Source organism: Apium graveolens, chromosome 10 (genome assembly GCF_009905375.1).
Source record: "Apium graveolens cultivar Ventura chromosome 10, ASM990537v1, whole genome shotgun sequence".
Lineage (NCBI taxonomy): Eukaryota > Viridiplantae > Streptophyta > Magnoliopsida > Apiales > Apiaceae > Apium > Apium graveolens.
In genome coordinates this window covers 169,070,631-169,091,767 of record NC_133656.1, presented here as the reverse complement: position 1 = coordinate 169,091,767, position 21,137 = coordinate 169,070,631, and positions in this window count along the sequence as shown.

Here is a 21,137-nt window from a genome sequence, read left to right as displayed (position 1 = left end):
TCTCTTGCTCCGTGCCTTCCTTGGCCTTTCACCAGCGGGTGGCCTCTCTCTTAGGAGGGTAAGGGACAAAATCAGTCTTTTGTGATTCGTCAATCATTTAGAATCTCAAATGATTCCTATATTTCCTTTAGCCTGGCTCTTGCCTCGACTGGGTCAGCTTGTTCCTTGGAACTCTGAGAGCTTAGCGACTTAAAGGTCCTGAAAGAATTTCTCACCGCATTGTTTCCTCAGGGTGGTGGTTGGGGATAATAGTCTAAGTTCTGTCTAGAAAGGTCCATAAATTATCGTATAGGAGTACCGTCTCGGGTCTCCTTTCCTTACTCGACTTCTGTTTCCTTAGTCTGAACATTCCCTCCTCCTCCCCATAATCGGGGTCATCCTACATGTTTTAAATCCTCATTTTCCACTTCATTATGTTATGGGTTCCTTCTATCTTGATGGAGACCTCCCTGACTATCACGTTCAGGGTTTGCTCTAAATCTTATTCCTCAAACTAGCTTTCATCTAAGATCTCATCTTTAAGCTCTTGAACATTTGGAACCCAAATTCTGTAGGAATACCTCATTATTCCCTTATCATCTTTCTCGGTATTAATCTCTTATCTATTTGTTGGCTCTTTGCCTTCATTCATCACTTTTTCTGGCACAATATGTTCTTTTCCAATAATTCGGGCTGTATTGCAATCTCAAACAGCTTTTCGGTACCGGCTCCGGTTACCTTCACTTCTATTTCCATTTTCTCAAAATCTCTTATAAACTCTCCCAAAGACATTTTCATCTTGAGTCACTCCTTTTTAGTAAGGGCATCAGCCACCACATTGGCTTTCCCCGAATGATAAAAAATCTCCCAATCATAATTCTTGATTAGCTCTAACCGCCTCCTCTGGCGTATGTTGAGCTCTTTCTACGTAAAAATGTACTAGAGCCCCTATGGTTTGTGTAAATCTTGCACTCCTCTCCATACAAGTAGTGCCTCCAATCTATAGGGAAAAACTATTGCCACGAGCCCAAGCTCATGGGTGGGGATATCGAATTTTATATTCCCTTAATTGTCTTGACGCGTACGCGATTACCTTGTTGTGCTATATAATAAGCACCCTAATTCCTTATGCGAAGCGTCACTACACATCACAAAATCTCCTTTTCCATCCGGCAACGCCATCATAGGGGTCGTCACCAATCTTTGCTTCAGTTCTTGAAAGTTGTTCTCATATTTCTCTGTCCATTCGAACTTCTCAGTCTTACGAGTAAGCGCGTTAAAGGGGCTACTATCTTTACGAACTTGAACGAACCTCTGGTAGTAACCGGCCAATCCTACCTCTGGTAGTCGCCCTAACCATAGTCATCAATTCCTCAGTGGTCCTTTATTCATTCTTGTCAGGATCCTCCACGGGATTCTTCTCAGCAACAATCCCTTCTAGGACAACATCCTCAACCGCTACATCCTCAATATGAACATCATCCGGTCCCGCGTTAGGACGCTCTATCAGATCCATAATCTGATCTCCAATAAGTAATAAAACATCATCGCGTTGTTGCTCCTCAACCTCAGGGTTCGGTGTCCCGCTACCATATACGATAACGAACTACGCTTCTATCACGATATTTATAAGGGTTCCCATAAGGGTTTTAACTGTCAGTACTACGTTAGGTAGTCCGACTATGAACTTGGCAAGAGTTCTTATTATCTTAGTGAACTTATTATTTTAACGTCATATCATCTCTGAGGTTTATAACGCTTAGCTCTGATACCATTTCTGTAACACCCCCAAATTCGGGGTCGGGGATCCGGGTTGTCACGAGTTCCATTTCCCTTAATAACACCTAATCTTAATAAAAAATCAACTACTCCGTACTGTGACCCCACAATAAACACACACACCACAAGTTATAGTCTCAGAGATGAATATCCAAAAATAACACGAGTCATTTTATTCCACAATTATATGCCATTACACCTTAAAAGGGTTTCTGAATAAATTTACATTTCTTTGCCATTATTATAATTCATATATATACATAAGTCTGGTACATCAAAAGTTGAAAGCCTAGCCTATTGGTAGTTCCTACCTCAGCTACAGCGACATCAACGCCTATAGGAAACTGCGGAACGTTTCCTATCCGCTCGCGAATTGGGAGCTTGGTCCTGTTCATCTTGTCTATCTGATGTTGTGTGATGAAAGAAGAAAGCAAGGGTGAGCAACAAGCCCACCGAAATAGTATGTATAATAATTTACAATATATGAGCATTCTCATAGTACTCAAGAAAGTCTTGGTCAAGAAGAAATAAACCAAGTTGATATCTTAACGCGACCAAGTCGCATAATATTCAGTATATATATACATATATACTTTTCACAATCTTTGAAATCCTCTGACATGTATAATATACACAGAGTTCCAGTTTATAACTGTATAAAAATATCGTTGCAAGGTGATCTCATATATCTAACCTTGTCTCAACGTTTTTCTGAAAATCTTTGTCATTCATAAGATAATCATTAACTGGATATAAGTTGAAAAGATGAAGTTACAAGATACTCCAATATACTTATATCTTTTCCGAATACTACTTGAACCACCACCGTTCAAGGTATAAACAGTTTCGAAAGTTCATCACATAGATGAGACTACAAGATAAGACTTGAATAGATTTAATCCTTGAAATGCTGTTTAAAAGAAATGAAGTTACGAGATACTTCATTTGAGGGAAACATCATTATAACTGTTTGACCCTATCAATGCCTCAGCAATCACCCATCCGTAGCCTTTCGATCGAATGCTCCGGGTATTGTTGCAGAAATATCCAAACTGGATGATGAACTCATTACGGGAGTTTGCCGCGCCAGGAAGACCACTTACGATGATCAGTCGCAGTTGTACAACCCCACCAGTTTCTACATGTAGAGGAGAACCTGTCGGATTTACTTGTCAACCGAACATTGGACTCCTAAGGAATGGACCGTCTTAGCGGAACTTCCAGGCCATTTGGGCCAATATAATAAGGCTGGGCCGGCGCCACTCGACCACTTACGCCACTCCTAGTTCAGATGAAATCCATGACTCTGAAACGTAAAGCTCGTCTCCCCTTTCCCCAAGTAGGAACTTGTTGATACGACTCCACCAAGAAGTCGCATCTAGTTGGAAAGAAAAACTCACTGATATTTCCCAGGCGATGCCTGTTAATGGATTAACTTATTCCAAGAATTTTACTTTCCGAGTGTTGGGTAAGTAATCAAAAACTCTTTTATCAAAACAGCAACCTTGTTGCGAATATAAGAATACATCACGGAGCCGGATCCTTCAGATTTTTGAGCGAGTATTTAAATCCCCTTCGAAAGGAAGATCTTAAATTTGAAAACGAGTTTTGGGATCCACTCTAACTTTTAAAATCATTTTGAAGACTCGAAAACATTTTTAAGAATGTTTGGAGTAATGCTGATTTAATAAAATAAATCAGTCCCGATATATTAGAAAATATTTGAATACTATTATTTAAATAATATTCCCACAAGGATAATCCTTATAAAAATAATTGAAGTAGAAGTTTTAAAACTTATACTTGAAATGAATAATAAATAACCAAAGATATACTTATACGAAAGTACGATCTTTATTTGAATAATCGAAAATAAGTTTGATTATCGAAACATTATTCTTTAATAAAATAAAGAATATTATTTAATAAAAGAAGCGTAGTCATAAGTCCTTGAATGAATATTCAAAATAATATTCATTTAATAAAATAAGCGGAGTCATAAGTCCTCAAATGAATATTCAAAATAATATTCATTAAATAAAATAAAGTTCTCGAATAAACCTTATTCGATTAATAGTTTTGAAAACTCTATCTATATATATATAATAAATATGTATATATATATATTATACTCGGGAACATCGACTCCCGGTTTAGAAAATGTTCACCTTTGGGTCCCCTATACTAAGGGTATACGCAACTACTGCTTAGCTCTAGCATAGGTATTATGCAACTTATAAGCATTTGAATCAACAATTAGATATCAAGATTACGAAATAGACATGGATATATACCATATCAGCATGCTCCAATATATCGCAAAATTTTCTAATAACAATCATGCACTTATCACAAGATAATGCATATACATATATTTACATCACAACAAAAGTATAACGGGTAGAAAACTTACCTGAGTGCTCCAGGGTAGACTTAAGCTTAAAGTGGGTCCGGTAACCTATGAACAACAACATAAGCCGGAATTAAACCACGGTCGCTTAAGAAACTAGACTTTAACCAATTGAACCCTAACGTTTGCTTATGGTCATTTCCACGCTTAACAAATCACATAAGTCGTTCGAGTACCCTCGGCTCCACCATTTTTAATAAATTAACCGTTACGAATTTTAAGGCGACGCTTTCGCGAATACCCTACCAACTGCCTAGTCCACTTTACATAATTGTTTCATACTCCAATTAGTCATTTAAGGGCCTTAACTAAGGTTTCAAAGTAAGGCGAGGGGTAATGGTTCGTTCGCGAAACGCCGTTACTTGGAACGGTCGTTTCTCCTAAACCGTACATCGGATTCAAGCGAACCACATATCAAAATGAAGCTTACGACATAATCTAACTAAAAATGGCAAAGTCACAGATTCAATAGTTAGCTCTCTCTCCCGAACACTAAGAACTAGCAGTTGTATGAAATTGGGCATTACGACGACTATGTTTACGCGATTACAAAGTTTTAAACCACTCCAAACAACCACCATTCAACTCACAACCAACAATACAACTAACCCTCATCCAAACCTTACTACATCAGTCCCCAAACCTCAAGATTTTCCAATTTATACAACCCCACACATGAACTACTAGCTATACTTAAGTTTCATTAACTATAAACAAGATTTCAACATCCAAATCACTACAAATCCAATCCAAACTCTAAACACACAAGCATCATGCTTCTCATTTACTATAACCATCAAAACCATCATAATACTCAAAGTAAAGCTAGGGTTTGGAGGTGTTATACCTTCCTCGGAGTGATTAGAGTAGCTAGGAAGTCTGAGGGAGCCTCCTACAAGCTTGATCTTTCCAAAGAAATCAAGAACACAAAGTTAAGTTTTGAAGTTTCTAAAAGTCAGATTGAAAGAACTGTCAAAACGAGGGTGACGAGACTTGTGAACAAGAGTTGTAGGCCATCTCAATACATTTCCAAAGAGCTATAGAACATACTATTTGAGTGAGTATTGAAGGAGATATGGTAATTTGAAGTTGTTGCTCTGGTTTTGGCCGAGAGCTTTTGTTCTTGGAAAGCAAAAGTCAACTTCTAATTTGTGTTTTGTGTTTTTGATTTGTTTTGCTTGGTTGTTTCCTTTTGTTTTGCTTAATTACCTTTTAACCATGGTAAAATTTGTGTGGCTTGTAATCAACCAACAATCCCTCCATTTGTAATGCTTATGTCACCATGTCTATGTCATCCATTTTCCACATGTCTCTTCCTTGTGGTTTGATGATGTCACAATCCTTGGCTTCTTGTACAAGCTTGTCTCTTGGTCGCTTATTTATTTTACGGTTCACTTAACTTTCGTTCTCGTTTATCGTTTGAGAGATCATACCCGGGATCTTATTACTTGGGTTCCCCTAAACCCTTCTTAATAATTTATATTCCTTTTATGATCCTCTCTTATAATCCTTGAATTTAAATCCTTTTAATCATGTTACCTTATACCCAATTCTTTCGGTATTTGGTGGATTTTTGGGAAAAATCAAAGTGTTCGAATTTGGATTCTGACGATCTTTACATACACTTATTTACTTTATGGAGTACTAATACGATCTTAGAATTTCCATAACAGTACTCCTATATAGCGTGTTCTGATAATTTTCCTTAATCAGCATCATCAGCAAAAATTACTATTCATCCGTGTTCAAAAAAAAATCCAAAAATTGGGGTTATTACAAAATATAATATATAAAATGTAGTTAAAATATGTAGTTAAAAAATCGAAGTTAAGTGTAACTCTAAAATTTCACCGTATAGTTTTAATTATGCATGCACCTATTTAGCAAAAAAAAAAAAAATTATACATGCACCTAATTACTTATATAAATCTGACATGTTAACTTACTAATACGATTATTTTAAATTAAATCGATGCTCGAATGTTCAGCAACAAATAAAAATTGAAGGAAAATAAAATTTACAGAGAGTAGAAGTTAATTTTTGTCAGTTGAGATTTTATTACTTAAAATTTTAAAAATAGTTGTATAATTTTCTAGTGAGTACCAAGATTTGGGACGCATATTAGTATAGATAGTTATAACACGTGCGAAACACGGGCCCGCGACTAAAAATATCAAATTAATATTTATAGAGAATTATTCACAATCCGTGCGAAACACGAATTGAAATTAATATATTAATATTAAATATTAAATTGTTACTTGCAAAAAATAGTTATGTGGTTAAAAAGAATCGAATCAGTTATGAAATTTTCCACTATAATTCTAATTTTACATTGTTTTACTTGATATAGAAATCTAACATATTAGTTTTATTTTTGTGAAACGAATTATATCTCTATCTTATGAACCAAATATATGTTCTTTAGATAATATAATATTAATTAATATAATTTGATAATTATCTTATAATTAGCCTTTTCAATATAGTTTATTTAATATTACTTAATTATCGTTAAAAAATAATTTATATATTAAAAGTAAATAGATGTTATTAAACTTAATTTAATATTACTTAATATAATCTAAATACAGCCCATAAATACGATAATTAATATTATTTACTTTGTAGTTAGTAGTTTTTCAAAATAAAAGTATATTAGTTGGTAATCGTGCTTCGCACGGGTCCGAAATTAAAAATAATAGAATCTCATTATTATTTGTATAAAACTGAAACTTATAATCCGTGCAAAATGAAAGGAAAATAAAATTTACAGAGAGTAGAAGTTAATTTTTGTCAGTTGAGATTTTATTACATAAAATTTTAAAAATAGTTGTATAATTTTCTAGTTAGTACCAAGATTTAGCACCTAAACATGGTTTTCTTATTAGTATAGATAGTTGATAACCCGTGCTAAATACGGGTCCGAGATTAAAAATATCGAATTAATATTTGTAGAGAATTATTCATAATCCGTGTGAAACACGAATTAAAATTAATATAATAATATCAATATTAAATTGGTACTTGCAAAAAATATTTATGTGGTTAGAAAGAATCGAATCAGTTATGAAATTTTCCACTATAATTCTAGTTTTGCATTGTTTTACTTGATATAGAAATATAACACATTAATTTTATTTTTGTGAAACGAATTGTATCTCTATCTTATGAACCAAATATTTATTCTTTAGATAATTTAACATTAAATAATATAATTTGATAATTATCTTATATTTAGCCTTTTCAATTAGTTTATTTAATATCACTTAATTATTGATAAAGATTAATTTATAAATTAAAAGTAAATAGATGTTATTAAACTTAATTTAATATTACTTAATATAATCTAAATATAGCCCATAAATTTGTTAATGTTAAAATATATTTTTTAATTTAAAGTAAATAAACGTTATGATGGACAATAACAAATACAATCATTAAATCAATAATTTTCAGTTTAAAAGTTAATAAATTTTACTAAAGTCATTTGTTATTACTGTTAGAAAATGAATAACACACAGGGGGTGAATGTGTTTTACTGTTTTTATGCTTTTCTTGAGCTTTTTATGGTTGAACAAAGTAAATTAAATCTTGTAGTGAAATGTATTACTGCAGAAATTAAACATGCAATAATAAAGAACACAGATCTTTCAAAACTCACTTAATTTTATATTAAAATTAAGAATGTTTTGCTACAAAATTTCTAGGCTCTTTGTTAATAAAGAGTTTAGCTTCTTCTTGAGAGTGTTACAAGATTTTCTATCTAAATTATTACTACTAACTAAAGGACCAATGTTAACTTTATAATTTAGTTAACTGCTGGTTTACACAGTGAACAATAAGACATGCTATTAACTTTAGTAAACTGTCACTTGCCATTTCCATTTTAGGAAAAGTGTATCTTCTATTTCTGGCTTAGCATATCTTAGCATCTTGTGTTTACTTTGATCTTCCTTTGTTAGTTAATCTTCACCATTGATCTTGCACATCCTTCAAGCTGCTTTTTGTAGACTTGTCAATTCAGCTGTTTGGATTGTTTGTTAATTGTAAATCTTGGATATTGAACTGGTCTGCAAATTGTACTTTGAGATTTTGCCTCGAGATCTCCATTTGGTCTATAGAGAACTTGACATCTTGATAAGTATATTGGCTTATCAAGATCTCTAGTACTCCATAGTAAATTTGACTTGTAGAGGTCTCTGAGTTCACTATAGGAGAATTTCGCTTGTCGAGCTCTCTAGTGTTCATATCTTCACTTTGACTTATCGATATCTCTGAGTTCTCTGGTGGCTTATTGACTTGTCGATAACTCAGAGTTCTCTAGTCAAATTTACACCACCATCATTGATGTTCTTGACATTCCTTTTCTCCAGAAAGTTATCAATCTTCACCACCACTTCTCTTATAAAATTGATGTTCTTGCCCAAAGCTTTCTTGCAAGCCATATAGTTGTATTGTGGAGATACTCTTAGTGCTGCAAGAAGGTCATTGAATTCCTAATCTTGATTAGGTCCTTCTACAGCCCTTAGTAGTCTTTCTTTTCCAATATCAACTTGAGATTCTGAGCTTTGTCCCACCTGAACAGGCTCTTTAGATTGTGTCTTAGCATTCCTAGATATTGCAATCCTAGCCTCAATCTCCCCCTTAGTCTTGGAAACAGGCATGAGCAGGGGAGTTCGAATTTCTGGCCTAATTTGTTCAGGTAAGGCCGACAATGAAATATTGAGCTTCCCCATGATGGCCCCCAAAGAAATAAAATTCTGCATTTGAAGGTGCTTATAAGAGTCCACCAGGGTCTGGATGTCAGGTTGTTGACTCTTGACTAGAGAAGTCAAGGCCTGGACTTGTACATTAAGGGAAGCATAGGAGGTTTGCAATTATGAGACTTGGCTTTGGAGAGATTGAATTTACAGATTTATAGAAATGGAGCCAGGCTGATAAGAGCTAGTAGATGTTGAGGTTCCAAAAGTTTCTTCTACATCCTGTTTGGTGCTTTCCATTAGCAAAGTTGAGGGCTCATATCTACTTTGATGAAGTTGCTCCAACTTGACCTTTGTGTCATTTGAGTGAGTGATTTGCTGTTGGAGCACTATATGAAGAGAGATGAATAATTGTTTGAGATTTTTGACTTCTCTTTCAATAGAAGTAAAATCCATCCTTGACATTTGCTCAGCAAAGTGCTTGAACTTGGAAGTGATCTTTACTTGAGATGGTATAATCTCATCCATTTTATCCTGTACCAGCTTTCTAATCCTATCTTCATGACCAGTCAATCTCAGTTCTAGAGCTTTTTCAAAGAGATGGAAAGCTTTGAGTTGAGCCTTTGAAACTTCATTAACTGCATCATAGACTTCACTAGGTGCCAGTGCCTTAGAGTCGCTGCCCAAAATTATCAAATAATCTTTCCTGAACTTAGCTAAAACATCCTCCATTTCCAGATTATAGTCCTTGTTCAGCCAAGCATCACAGTTGCCATCCTGTTCAGCTTCATTAACAACTTTGTCTTGTCTTGTTATTCTTGGACATCTAATTGAGAGGAGAGCATGATTGCTTCATAGTCCTGGTTAGACATGTCAGAAGTCAGCAATTGTTGAGAGATTTGTGTTAGGCCTGCAAGCTGATCTATCCTGAAATCTTCAAGATTTGATTGATGTGCAGTTTCTTGGAGCCAGTTAGAGACAAGGTGTGGTTGTTGAGGTTGTGAGGTGGATGGTTAAGATTCAGAACCACCTGTGACTGAAGTCACAGTTTTACTCACTGATTGCTCTATGTTTATGACAGTGTGTTGTCCTCTACTTGTAGTGGGAACCTCCAATTGAATTGGAGGGGATTTGACTGGGTTACTATCATGTACACCAGCCTCAAACCCTTGTGTGTCTTGCACCACATTGTCACCTGAATGTGCTATACTTGCCTCCCTCATAGCAGGAGCAATTGTACTCCTAGCATCAACTGCCAAAGCAATTTCTGCTAGGGTTTTGAGGGGAGTTGTTCCGACATGAGAAACCTCCAATTGAATTGGAGAGGATTTAGATAGCTCCCCCTCAGGAGTACTACCCTCAAACCTTACAGTCTATGAAGACTGATTTGCACATGAAGGTGCATTTAGTATCTCCATGGGGTCTTCAGTAAAAACTGATGAATCCCCCATGGTTTTGATGGTGTCATCAAGGTCTACCTCAGCTAGTATCCGCTCACCATCTAATTGAAGTGTATGGGTAGTGAGCATGGTTTCTTGAACCAAGTCACTTGAGTTAGCTTGCACTTGAGAATTAGATTCAAGTGCTATTGGTAGAGAAAAAATTTGAGATATGAGAGATTGTTGCTCAGATTTGAGTGTTGGCAGCTCCCCCTGAATGAATGAGGGAGTTTCAAGAGATGTGACATCACTGTGTGTGTCATCCTTATTTCTCTTACCATACACTTGAATTGCTTCAGGTGCAGGCTGTGCAGACTCTGTACAGGGTGCATTGGGGTGAATGTTCTTTTCAATAGACACACCCTATTGAGAGGATGTATCTAGAGTCTGTTTAGTCCCCAATTTTACAACTACATCATGTTGGGAGAACACATAGGTGGCTTGAGTGGTCAGCTCAGATTTCTTACTCCTTTTTCATTTCTTAACCAAGGATGACTTGGTTTCAGTTTGATCCTCACCACTCTCAGTTATAACTGCTAAAGTTACCCCTTTCTCTTTTTTTTACTCACCTCATCCTTTTGAGAAGATGAGGTGGTTGGTTTCCTAACTTCCACAGGTTTTGAAGGAACAGGCTCAACATGGGTAGGTTCCTGTAGGTGTGCCTGTGTTTGTGCTTCCACGGGCTTAGGAACCATTGTTGCACTAAGTTGACTTGTACTAGATCTCATGTTTGGCATAGAATAAGGGTAAGTCTTAAATCTTTCAATCATGAAAGGTATTAACTTAAGACTTACTGGAACCTTATTCTTAGTAAGAAGTGATCCATATAAAATTTTGGATACTTGCTTACAGTTGCCAATTAGTGTCCTGTTTACACCTCCTAGCATATGTATGTCATTAACTTTATAATTTAAAGCTAACATAATAAATCTAGGCAGAAAAATCTCCTTACCTCTTGACTCTAATGACATTGTAAGTTTGGTGCTCAGCTCCTCCAGTATGTAGTTTCCTACATTAATCTATTTGTTGAAGGTCATTGAGTAGAACAGCTTCTGGACAACACTTGATATGTTGTCAAACCCTGACTTCCTGCAGGTGAATGCCCTTATCACAGAGTCAAACATGAATAATGATACTCTCCTTAGATATTTCTTGTTCATGCTGGCCAGATTAATCCCCTCAGAATAATTGATAAAGTCCATGAATTTATACAACTCATCCTGAATTGGAGTCTCTGCCAGTTTGTCAATAGGAATGCCCAAAGCCTTATTGACATCATCCTCAAGAATCTCCACATGTTGTCCCTTAATTGTGTAGTTTATTACTATAGTTGTAACTTGATTCTCATGCACAACTGTCCTTGTTGTTGCCGTGTTCCAGAAATCCCTTAACACATCCAAATATAACAGAGGATTAGCAATAAGAGCATCTACAAAGTAAGTCTCAGAAAGGAACTTGACAAAGCATTGAAAAGCTTCAGGTGCTTGGTTTGCATCAAGAAATGCAAGAAAGTTGGTCTCCTTGGGGATGAAGGGTACAATATTGTTGGCTGCCATTGATATGATTATGAAGTTTAGTGGGTAAAAGAAATTTTTAAGAAAGGAGTGAAAACGAGAGAGAAATTGGTTTTGGATTGAAAGCTAGGTCACTTGAGATCTCGAAAGTTGTAAGTATGTATATGTATCGAGATGTCTGGTATTTATAGTAAAAGCAATTGACTTGTCAAGAACTCAAAAATAGACGTTTGAAATTAGTCTATCGAGAAGTCATTTTAAGAAATGAAAAACATATCGAGAAGTCATTTTAAATTACTCTTATAGAGAACTAAAAATTGACTTATCGAGATGTCAAATAAATACCCAGTTTGTCCAAAAATGGACTGAATTAATTCCAACTTTTATTTTAATAAATTTAAAATAAAATTAGAATAAATTTGCCAAAAGTATTTTACCAAAATAATTTATTAAGTTAAATTATTTAAGTTCTGAGTTATTGAGAAGTCTAAAAATTATACTTGTAGAGAACTCTGTAAATTAACACTACTAGAGAACTCTACAAAGACTTATCGATAAGTCATAATAAAGCTTATCGAGAAGTCACTCGAGAAGTCAGTGAATTAAATTATCAATAACTCACTTGAGAAATCTTAAAATGACTTGTCGATAAGTCAGTTAGACTTATCGATAACTCAGTTCTCTATATACTTTTGAACACTTTAATTATGCCTTGTGTTAATTTCACATATTAAGAATGTAAATTAACAACTGGGCAGTTTACTTAGAATTTGAAAAATTCCAAGTTAAGGATTTTGTAAATATGCAGAGATTTCTGAAATATTTATAATTCATATTTCAGTTAATTTCCAATTAAATCAAATTAATTTTGATTTACTAGAAATTAATCTGCTGCAAAACATTAGTTGAGTTCTTGCCTTAGGATGAAAAATTAAGCATTCCAATTTCACCAACAAGTCTATTGAAAGTTGCTTCTTCCAAAGGTTTAGTAAAAATGTCAGCTAACTGTTTTTCTCTTGGAACAAAAATGAGCTCAATAGTATCATTTGTAGCATGTTCTCTAATAAAATGGTACCTTACATCAATATGCTTTGTTCTAGAATGATTAACTGGATTAGCCACAATAGATATAACACTAGTATTGTCACACATGATAGGAATTTTGTGTAACACTAGGCCATGATCCATTAGCTGATTTCTAATCCAAAACACTTGAGCACAACAACTTTCTGCAGCTATATATTCAGCCTCTGCTGTAGAAGTTGATATAAATTGTTGTTTCTTGCTATACCAGGATACAAGTCTTTGACCAAGAATTGACAGCTTCCACTAGTACTTTTTCAGTCAACCCTGCATCCAGCAAAATCTGCATCTGTGTAACCAACTACTTCAAAACCAGTTCCCTTAGGATACCATAATCCCAAGTTTGGAGTCCCCTTCAAATATCTGAAAATCCTCTTCACAACCATCAAATGTGATTCTTTTGGATTGGTTTGAAATCTTGCACATAGACATATTGCAAATATGATGTCTGGTCTACTTGCAGTTAAGTAAAGCAATGATCCAATCATTCCTCTATATCTTGAAATATCTACACTCTTGCCTTTTCTATATTCATCCAACTTTATTACTGTAGACATAGGTGTAGAAGCAGGTGAACAATCAACCATACCAAACTTTTTCAATAAGTCCTTGACATACTTAGTTTGGTTGATGAAGATCCCATCACCATTTCTTTGACTGACTTGTAATACAAGAAAGTAACTTAATTCCCCCATCATACTCATTTCATCTTCACTCTGCATAAGCTTAGAAAATCTTTGCAAAACTTTTTATTTGTAGAACCAAAGATGATATCATCCACATAGATCTGAACTAGGATCATATATTCACCATGTTTCTTGTAGAAGAGAGTCTTATCTATAGTACCTCTAGTAAATCATGTTTCAGTAGGAATTCTGACAATGTATCATACCATGCTCTAGGTGCCTGCTTTAGTTCATATAGAGTCTTGAGTCATTTGTACACAAAATTTGGAAATTCTGGATCTTCAAAGCCAGGTGGCTGTTGCACATAAACTTTTTCTTCTAACTCACCACTTAGGAAGGCACTCTTGACATCCATTTGATACACTTTAAAATTTGAATGTGCGGCAAATGCTAGAAAAATTCTTATTGCTTCAAGTCTTGCAACTGGAGCAAAAGTTTCATCATAATCATTTCCTTCTTCCTGTGAGTAGCCTTTTGCAACCAACCTTGCCTTATTTCTGGTAACTATACCATTTTTATCCATCTTGTTCCTGAACATCCATTTTGTTCCAATAATGCTTCTATTCTTTGGTGCAGGAACTAACTCCCAAACTTTGTTCCTTTCAAACTGATTGAGCTCCTCTTGCATTGTAGATATCCAATCAGGATCCACTAGAGCTTCTTCAATTTTCTTGGGTTCTATTTGAGACAAAAAGCATGCATGTAGGCACTCATTAGCAGTTGCACTTCTAGTCCTCACACCAGCAGTAGGATCACCAATGATTGCTTCTCTAGTGTGACATCTATCCCACTTCCTTGTATGAGTTTGTTGACTTGTGCCTTCATCATTCTCTTCATTATTGGTATGACTGTTAGATCCTTCTTCTCGTTCTCCCCCTGAGTTTATGCTATCAAAATCAGGTGTTTAAGATGAGCTTCAACCATGATTTTCCTGTTCAGTAATATCTTCATTCAACATCTGTTATGCATTGACTTCATCTTCACCATCAGAATCACTATCAATGTTGAGATTTTCAAATGCAAGGGCTTCAGCTTCATTTTCATAAAGGCATTCCAAACCTGGACACTTGTCATCATCAAAAGTCACATATGTGCTCTCCATAATCTTCTTTTGATCTATCACATAGACCTGGTACGCAGTTCTCTCCAATGAATATCCCAGAAAAATTGCTTTAAAAACTTTTGAGTCAAATTTTCCCACATATTTAGAGTTGTCTTTCAAAATGTAACACTTGCTTCCAAACACATGAAGATGCTTTATAGTAGGCTTTCTCTTAGACATGATTGAGTAAGGTGATTTGCCATGTGCCTTGTTAATGAGATATATGTTCTGAGTGTAACATGCAGTGTTAACATCATCTTCCCAGAAACTTATTGGCAACTTGGCATCTTGTAGCATTGTTCTAGCAGCTTCAACTAATGTTATGTTCTTTATTTCAACTATTCCATTTTGTTGAGGTGTTCTAGCAGCTGAGAATTCTTGAACAATGCCCTTGCTTTTGCAGAATTCACTCAATGTTGGATTTCTGAATTCTCTTCCATTATCACTTCTCAATCTTTTTACATAATTGTGATCTTCAGCCTGTTTTTCTATCTTCTTGATGTGCTCAATTATGATGTGTGGAGTTTCATCTTTAGAGTTCATGAACTCTACCCAAGTGTATCTTGAGAAATCATCCATCATCACAAGTGCATATTTGTTCCTTGAAATTGATAATATATTTACTGGTCCAAACAAGTCCATGTGAATAAGTTACAATGGTACACTTATAGAATTCACAATTTTTGACTTGTGACTTGATCTTTTCATTTTTTCTTTCTGACAAACCTCACAAACTTCAACTTGAGCAAACTCCAGTTTAGGCATGTCTCTTACTAACTCCTTTTTGACCAAGGTATTAATTACCTTAAAATTCAAGTGAGACAACTTCTTATGCCATAGCTTGCTTTGTTCTTTTGATGCCTTGACATAGAAGCAACAAATTCCATCCTTATTTGTTGAGCCCAAGTATGCAACAAATAAGCTTCCTTTCCTTGCTCCTTTCATAGCAACTTCACCAGTTTTTTTACTGATAAAAGTGCATTCTTCTTTGTTGAATAAGACTTCAAAATCTTTGTCTGCAAATTGGCTAACACTAAGAAGATTCACTTCAAGACCAGCTACCAGTGCTACATCATCAATGACAACATTTTCAGAAACAATCTTGCCATATCCCATTGTGAATCCTTTGATGTTGTCTCCAAAGGTCACCAAAGGGCCAGCCTTCTCCTCAAACTGTGATAGCAAGACCTTATCACCTGTCATATGTCTGGAAAACTCACTGTCAATGATCCATATGACTTTCTTCACTTTGCCATGCACACAATGAGTTTTAAGTGTGTTTAGCAACCCAAGCAATGTTGGGTACTTTCTTCTTGTTAACTGATTTAGCAGAAGTAGAATGAGTTATTTCAGGTAAAATAGAATTAAATGATTATTGTGCATTTTCCCTATCTGATGTAGACCCAATTTTTGTTTCTTTAAGGTCTACTCTCAGTTTGTGGCAACTCTTCATCACTTTCAAGTTGCAAGGGATACAATCAAACTTGTCACAGAATATGTAGGGATCATTTGCATCTGCTTCATTGTATTTGCATGCTCCTTCACATGGCTTGATAACAACCTTTTTACAAAGGTGAGTTAGATGATTTACAGAGCCACATTTTTCACATTTCTTTCTTGGAGCATCTGTGAAAGGATATCTTCGATATATTATTTATTTTGGTATTTGTACAATTAAACATAAAATTAAGAACACGTAGATCCTCTCCATTAGGACATGAATTTAATTGATCCAAATCAGATTCAAAAAGTCAAACTAGCAAAATCATGTCTTTTAAACAGATAAAAGAGATATTCCATTTTTGCAAAACATCAAAATTATATATTTATGGAATATATCTCTAAGGCAATATGATCAAAGAAGAAACATCAAGATATGATGTTTCTTAGATTTGTGTTGCAACAGGAATATAGCAACAGGCTCGAATAAGGAATATTGCAGAAATATTCTTTAGAGGTCTCGCGCTATAACTCTTCACTCCAAAATATATCTCTACATATATCAAAAGAGTTTTTATTCAAAGATTATTAATATTCAAGGTTAAAATATTAATATCCCGTTCTGCAACTCATTCATGAATACTTACAGTAATTTTCTCCCGTTTCGTAAAATCAGCATTTCTCGGAGAAAATTATTCAAAAATACTCAAACACATTTCCTTTCATCCAAATATATTTTATATATTAGGAAATATATTTTAAGTATTTATACAAGTCAAAACTTTGGTCAAAAGATCCATCTCCTTTATTTCAAGACCAACGATATTTTTATTCGGAAGAAAGGCTGACAAAATAGTTTCATTTTTAGATAAAATACTTCCATATGCTAGAATGACTTGAAATTTGGTATGGATCATTTAAATGGTATTTTCTAAGTATGGTAAAAATTTCGTAGCATTCAAATAATTTTTGTCTGGGCACAAAAATCGAGGCAGTTGGTCCCACAGTTGACCATGTTTGACCTAGTTACCATTGACTAAAGTTGACCAAAACTTGCAGGACATCATTTTATATTATTTAAGTAATTATCATATTTTTTATGGTATTTATTTAGGAGTTTTTAAGGTGGTCATAATTAATGGTGTTTAATCCTTAATTAAAGTGATTAAACAATGATTAAAAGAAAAAGAAAATATATATTTAATATATATATTAGCTCAGATTTGAATGAATACTAGTTTGTGCTTCCTTCCCACTTGCAAAGAAACACAACCTACTTGCCATGTCATCAATCCATGTGATACACTCCATCCACCATTCATTCCTTCTCAAATCTCAACCATTCAATCCACCCAACTCCTCCTATAAATAAACCCCCACCCCAGCCCATTTTCTTCAAGCTAAAGAGCCACAAAGTTTCTGGGATTTTTTCAAGAAGTGCTTCTCTTCATCTCTTTCAAATTCTATACACACACTTCTTCTCAAAAACCTTCTCTCTCTTCTATATACTTACATATATACAAGATTTTTGAAACTTAAGCTTAGCTTCACCCAACCAAGCTTTATCCCAAAAAGTGAGCTCATCCACTATCACTTCCCGGCCTCCCGAAGGGCTGCCCAAATTCGACCAAAGTGCCAAAATCCGGCCGAACCTCCGGCGAATTTTTCCGGTGAACTTTTCCGACCGTTTTCCAAATGTGGTTAGTTTTACCTTCTTATTTGAGTTCTTTGTATTTAAGCTTTGTACTTAACTTCTCTACTTCATCTTAAGCTCTAATACAAGCTCTCTTATAAAGGAAGTTCTCGGGGAGAACTTAGATTCGAACTCGGAATTCGAATAAGTACTTGATCTTCACATAAATCATTCCAACGAGAAGATCTAAAAAGAAAAGTACTTTATCTCCAAGGGGAGATTATATTTGACACAAATATGAGTTAGCTAATTATTTCTTTCACTTTAATTGGATCTTGTCTAACATTCATTCGTGCTCATAAAATAATTACGAAGTTTAAGTGTAATCCTTTCAAGCATCTTCAGTGCTCTCCGGGGGATTATTACTTGTCTCATATAAACACTTCGTAATTTGTCAAATCTTAAAATGGATCGTACGAGTTAGACAATTAATTAACGCTCTTTAATTGGATCTTGTCTAACTAATAACGTACATATAAAATATTATGAAGTAAAAGTGTAATCCCTTCTAACATCTTTAGTGTTCCGGGGGATTATAGCTTGTTCCATATAAACTACTTCATAATCATCCGTTAAAATTAAGGATGAATCAAATCCACGAGTTAGCCAATTAATTTACGCTATTTAATTGGATCTTGGCTAACACATATCGTGTATATAAACAATTACGAGTCATATCGTATAATCCCCTTCTAACAGCTTTCAGTGTTCCGTGGGGTTATACTACGATATCTATAAAATACTCGTAATTATTCGTCCAAACTTCGAAAGCACAATCTTAAGCCAATTACTTGCACTTATTTAATTGGATCTTGGCTAAGACTCATAAATCTTATAAACGTGCTTGAAGTTAAAAGAGTATACTTTGACCTTATAATCGTCATTATACAAGTATACCTTAAAAACTTAAGTTGATATACTTAAAGGTAAAATTACAACTCCGAGGTTGTAATTAAAGTATTCTTCGATCTATAAATATATAATCGAAAGAAGAAGAATACTAAAGAAGTCATAAGACATAAGTGCTTAATATAAAAATACTTCTCATATTACTCCACCTATCTATTTAATCTATAAAGGAGTAATCATAAAAATACCTGGACTACTATTTATTATCTTAACTCAAGTATTCTTATTTTGTTTAATATTCTTATTTGAATATTATACTATTTGTGGGCTAGTACAGTAACATACTAGTTCAAACCATCTTTTCTATACTTGGTTTGTTTCGTGGATTGTCTTATTAGTTTTGTAGTGAGGTGAAGTGACGTGAGGTGATTCTCGTTCTAAGACCCAAGTCCTAGATGTACTAACGGGGAGTTAGTAGTCTTCACACCGTGAAGAAGAGGAAAGACCCAAGACCGGATCACTAAGATCCAAGACCGAAAAAAGCTAAGGAAGCCAAGTCCACACAAAGGCTCTACAACGACTTTGAAGAAATAGTGGGGAGTTATTGTCTAAGATAAGTTGTGTAGGTAATACATTTATTTTGAGGTGGTGACCCCTGTGTTACGCACCAAGAAAAATACTTGTAAAGGGTGTAAAGGCTTCTCCGCCTACTAAAGGAGCGAGTTTATTATAAGGAAAAATCCCGAGTCCGGGAGAGGAGCTCGGGGACTGGAGTAGGGGTGAGCGAATCTATTAGAGGTTGCGCCATCGCGAACCAGGATAAAATCACCGTGTGGTATTTTCCTTCCTTGCACTTTATTTTCCGCACATATAAACTGCATAACCACTCGGTAAAGTTTTAAAAAGGGATAAAATATTTTTAAAATGCCACAACCATTTTTAAATTGGTAATTAAGCTATTCAACCCCCCTTCTAGCTTAAAATAGCCCTCTTACGGGACCTAACAATCTGCAACATAAGCAAAATTATTACTTTTGTTTATCCCAATTTTCCCATTTCTATTTTTCTCACAAGTGCACTTGCAGAAAAAGAATATAAAAGATTAAATAATTACAAGTCGACACAAGAAATGTGGAACAAATTAGTGGTAACCTATGAAGGAACCACTTATATAAAAGATTCTCGGATGGATACATTGATCCAAGAATACGAGAACTTTAAACTCCAAGAAGGAGAAAATATCATCGATATGGAAACAAGATTTACTTGTATTATCGATGAGTTATCTCAACTTGGAAAGTATTATACTCAAAATGAAAAGAATAGAAGAGTGATCTAATCTCTACCTCCCTGTTGGAAGGTTAAAGTCACTACTATAAAAGAGATGCACAACTTAAATGATTATAAGATTGATAACCTATTTGGAAATCTTCGTGCCTACGAAGAAGATAATGTTCCAGAAAAGGTTGCTCCAAAGGTGGAGGATAAAAAGAAAAATATGGCTCTAAAGTCCATATTAATTGATGAAGATAAAAACAACGAGGAGTTAAATGAGGAACTCCAAAATCTCAATGAGAGTGAAATTTCTCTACTCACGAGACAACTTCGTCGTATGCTTCAAGGCAAAGCTCAAAGATACGGGAAAGGCTTCCTTAAATCAAATAATCAACAAAGAGTTTTTAACTCTAACGGAAGGCCAAATTACTCTCAAAATTATTCCTCCAACTATAAGAGTAATTATCCGTCAACGAGCTACAATAAAGGCAAAGGCAATCAAAATATAAATACCTATAGCAATGCCAATGCCTCCACAAACCATCCGGTTTACACTCCTCCTAAACCTAAAGATCCATCTCCGGAGGAAACACAAGATGTGTGTTTCGAGTGTAAACAACCCGGTCATTATAAAAGAGAATGTCCTAAACTTTCAAAGGGATGAATTCTGGTGGCCGAAAATGGTTGGGATCTAAGTGAAGATGAAGAAGCTCCGGAAGCTAGTGAAGAAGTGGTGAATCTATGCTTGATGGCTCTTAGAGAAGAAACTACATCTAGGGAAATCTCCTGTACAAATGAAGAGGTAACATCTAACTACGTCTCAATTAAATCATTATTGAATGAATCCAATTTATCATTTATGGACATGAATAAGAATGATTTAATTGGACTTGTGGTAGAATATAAAAGTAAATACAAAGATGTTGATCAAAGGATTCACTTAGTATGGTCCGAGAAAATGAAAATAGAAGAAATACATCATACTCAAAATATAGAGTATACTCGGATGATGGACTCAAAAGTCCAAGATGAAAAAGAGATTACATCTCTAAATGATCAAAACTATCTCATCAAGGTTGAAGTAAATAAACTTCAAGAAAATATAATCAACCTTGAAACAGAGAATATATCATTAATTCTCAAAGACGAAGAGATGGAACGTGAAAAGATACAATTGAATGATA